This window comes from Sinocyclocheilus grahami, unplaced genomic scaffold, assembly GCF_001515645.1.
Source record: "Sinocyclocheilus grahami isolate Dianchi unplaced genomic scaffold, SAMN03320097.WGS_v1.1 scaffold43.1, whole genome shotgun sequence".
Lineage (NCBI taxonomy): Eukaryota > Metazoa > Chordata > Actinopteri > Cypriniformes > Cyprinidae > Sinocyclocheilus > Sinocyclocheilus grahami.
This window is the reverse complement of record NW_015505222.1, coordinates 397,506-401,232: the sequence shown is the minus strand read 5'-3', so window position 1 is coordinate 401,232 and position 3,727 is coordinate 397,506. Positions and strand designations below refer to the sequence as shown.

The following is a 3,727-nucleotide window of genomic DNA, read 5'->3' as shown; positions in this document are numbered from 1 at the left end:
ATCTATCCATCTATCTATCTATCTATCTATCTATCTATCTATCGTCTGTCTGTCTCAGGTGTTTTATGTGATGATGATGATGATGATGATGTCTCATATCGATGGATAGATGGAGTCTGGGGGAAAGCGAGTGAGAGAAAGTGAGAAAGAGGTGTGAGAGCGATTTTGTGTGTGTGGGGTAGGGGGGATGGGGTGGTGAGGGGAACAGATGGTTTCCTCAGTCTGACTGAGATGTTTCTCTGGCAAATTGGTGTGTGTGTGTGTGTTGAGGGTCATTTGCACAACCTGTGATCAGGATCTATCTAAGAATGGCGTTTTGTGCAGCAAAAACAGCAGCTGATGGAACACATTGACACTTCAATCACGATGAAGGAAAGTGTCCTGCAGGATTTGAGACACAGATGTAGAAACTTGATTTCATATAATTAATTTAAATTCTGACATTTGAACACGACTTAAGTGTCCAAACACATTTTGACATCCCTGTATTTGTATTTAGATGTGAAAACAGATACTTATCACTGCATGTTTGACTTTATTTTACATCTTCATCTTCCTCTAGGACAGTTTTGCTTTGATTTTAGGTGCTCCAGCACCATGTTTTGCCTCTTGGCACCCCCTGCTGTCAGAATGAGAGAGCAGCTGTTTTCAGGCCCTTAGATAGAGAGAAGGAGCAGAGACCTGCTGTTACATATTTAAAAAAGTGTTGCATTTTACCTGTGTGTGTGTGTGTGTGTGTGTTGCATCAGAGCCCACCTGTGCTAAACACACCTCACACTCCACAGCAGATGGTGACGCTCGACCAACGAGTCTGAAAAATATGGCCTGTAGACTAGAGTTAAACATTTACACTAACAATCTGTGACACTGTTTTAATTCTCCGGTGAAGAGAGGTGTGTTTGACAGCAGCATCACAGTAATTCATGTTTATTGGAGTCGGAGCAGATCCTCAGAGGGATCGCTGAACACAGATGGGATGAGCAACACATGATCAGAAACACACACAGATCAATGCACAGGGCATACTTCACCCCAAAACCAAAGGAGAAGAAATAGAGAATCATATTTCATACCATCATACCATCTCAAAGAGGCACAAAATCACTTTCACTGACTTTTACATGAACTGTTCCCTCCTGGTGGAATGACCTGCCCAACTCAATCCCAGCAGCTGAGTCCTTAGCCATCTTCAAGAAACGACTAAAAACACATCTGTTCCACCTTTATTTGACCCTCTAGCACTTTCTACTCTATTTTAATTTTTTCTAATAATAAAAAAAACACTAGCTTTCTATTTTTTCTATTCTATCTACTTGTTTTTCTTTGTGTGTGTGTGTGTGTGTGTGTGTGTATATATACACACCTTGCTACGTGTACTGTGTTAGGCTAACTGAGACTTGTCATTTGCACTTATATATTGTTGCTCTTTTGTTAGTTTTGACTGTTTTTATTGTCCTCATTTGTAAGTCGCTTCGGATAAAAGCGCCTGCTAAATGACTAAAAAATAAAAAATAAATATTTTGCATATAGAATTTTGGACATTGGAACATTTTTCATGCACATTTTCCCATTTTCCTATTTTTCTTCAACACAAAATGAATAAATGAATGAATATTTTTTTTATTTAAATTGTGAAGTGTTTATAGATTATGGCATTATTTAGATATTTTAAAATCTATTAAATACATTTATTTCTGTTCTATTTCTATATTACAGTTTTTACAACAGGCTTCATTGTCATAATAATAATATTTAATGATATAAATTATGACGTTAAAATCATCCTTTTCTTTAAGCAATTTTTTTTGTTTCAGAAATGAATCATGTGAGATTTACACTTCTAATTGGTCTATAACACCTTGAGATGGTTATGACAAAACAAAACTAAATTTGGATTAATTTAATCGTTCAGCAGATACATATTTCAGGTGGCTCACAATAACTTAAATAAATGCTAGAAAGACCTGAAATTTGACAACACAAATGTCTGTCTGTAGGTCTGATTCTATCTAAACATAACATCTAAATTATTGAACTGTGTGTTGATATTAACCACCAAATCTATTGTATCCACAACCTTCAGCAGTCAGTTTCAAAAACTACACTGAAAAACTATTTAGTGTATGTTTGGAGTTGGTTTTCACATTAGAAATTACATTGATTAACATGCACAATAACACTGATTTAAACATGAAATTTTAAAGTAGAAAGACTGAAATTGTATGTTCTTGTAAAACATACTTCAGTCATTTTAATCTTGTCTTATTCACAGCTTGAAAATATTTTTTTTTTTACATTGTACCTGATAATGTTGCATGCAGCTATTCATCAGACTAATGCTTAATATTCATTTTCATTTCAAGTATGTTTATCTAATTTTTCTTCTTTAGATATTTTTCCCTGTATGACAGTTGGTTTTTGCAGTGTAAGTGTGTGTGTTTTGCATGAAGCAGCACACAGTTTCATGTTAAGCTCTTTTATTTTCGTGGTCTTCTGAGATTTAGTGACCTTTTCTCTGCTGTTCGATCATCTGCGGCTCCTGTGGTTGTTCTTCCGCTGGCATCACGTCCCTCTCGCAGGAAACATGTTGCTTTGTTTGTGTGTCCCGCTGATAGGCGGCTCTGCTTCCACGGTCACGTCTGTCCGCTTCACTCTTTGTTTTTCTGTCTCTCTCGTGTCTCCTGCCGTCTGTGCCGGTCGCTGTCTCTGGCAGCTCTTAGACTGAGACAGGACTCTGGTCTGTGTGAAGTTAAAGCCGGTCTCCTGAAGGCAGGTTTAGCAGGAGCGTGAGCTGGTGACGAGCGGCACAGACGGTCTGGGCAATCAAGCGGTTCAATCCGATTTACCTCCATGAAGCCCGTCTGTGAGCGCAATCCTGGCATGTGATGAGAGAGAGAGAGAGAGATGGCTTTTGGAAAAATTGTGTCACGTGTCATATCAAAATCATTGTGATTGTTAAAGGAAGAATAACAATCAAAATGGACTCTAAATGATAAAAGTAAGACTTCTATCTTATCAGAGAACACGTTCCTTTCTAAAAAAAAAATCAATAAATCAAAAATGTAATACATGTTTATAATACATGTTTATATTCAAAACAAAACATTTGAAAAATAAACTTTATTCCATACATATTCTCTCAAAATAAGTCTTATTATTTCAAACAGTTTTGCGTTTCGAGTAACTTCGTCTTATTTGAAGGATGTTTACATATTTTATTGAAACATAAGGACAAAAAGTTAAGGAAAGAAAAATCACAAATCACATTGAAGATCTTGATCGTTTCTTCTAGACAGCAATGAGATTAAATTGAGAGCAAATGGAAATGTTTGAATTCTCCTGCTTCTCAGATGTTTCTCCTCTAATTTCATAATGAGATCATGTAATCTAATAATAATAGAGTATATCTGAATATGCATTTTGAATGTAAAGTTGTAAATAAACATCATGATTGTAGTTGTTGTACTGAACTTTATTTATTTATTTATTTATTTATGTTAAAGTAATTTCGTGCTTAATTATACAAAAATTATTATTTTATTTTTTTTGGAGTGAAATATGACCCATCTTTGTAAGATTCAACAATAATTAAACAACAGTAGTCGTCAATAGAAGATCCCCACATTGATATTAGCATGGTGTGTGTGTGTGTGTGTGTGTGTGTGTGTGTGTGTGTGTGTGTGTGTGTGTGTGTTTGACTGACACGGAGAAGAAGGTGTTGGGTGGG

The 3,727-nt window shown here is 35.9% G+C and overlaps 1 protein-coding gene and 1 long non-coding RNA gene across 3 annotated transcripts in view; one reads left to right on the top strand and one right to left on the bottom strand.

Annotated features, from left to right (window-relative positions):
* Positions 1-3,727, top strand: part of dlgap4b (discs, large (Drosophila) homolog-associated protein 4b) — a 121,815-nt gene that overhangs the window by 84,836 nt on the left and 33,252 nt on the right. The window lies entirely within an intron of this gene.
* Positions 558-2,797, bottom strand: LOC107582310 (uncharacterized). The gene is made up of 3 exons (XR_001608937.1): positions 2,509-2,797; positions 757-811; positions 558-655 (listed from the first exon to the last, which is right to left on the bottom strand). It is a non-coding gene; the product is annotated as an uncharacterized lncRNA (long non-coding RNA).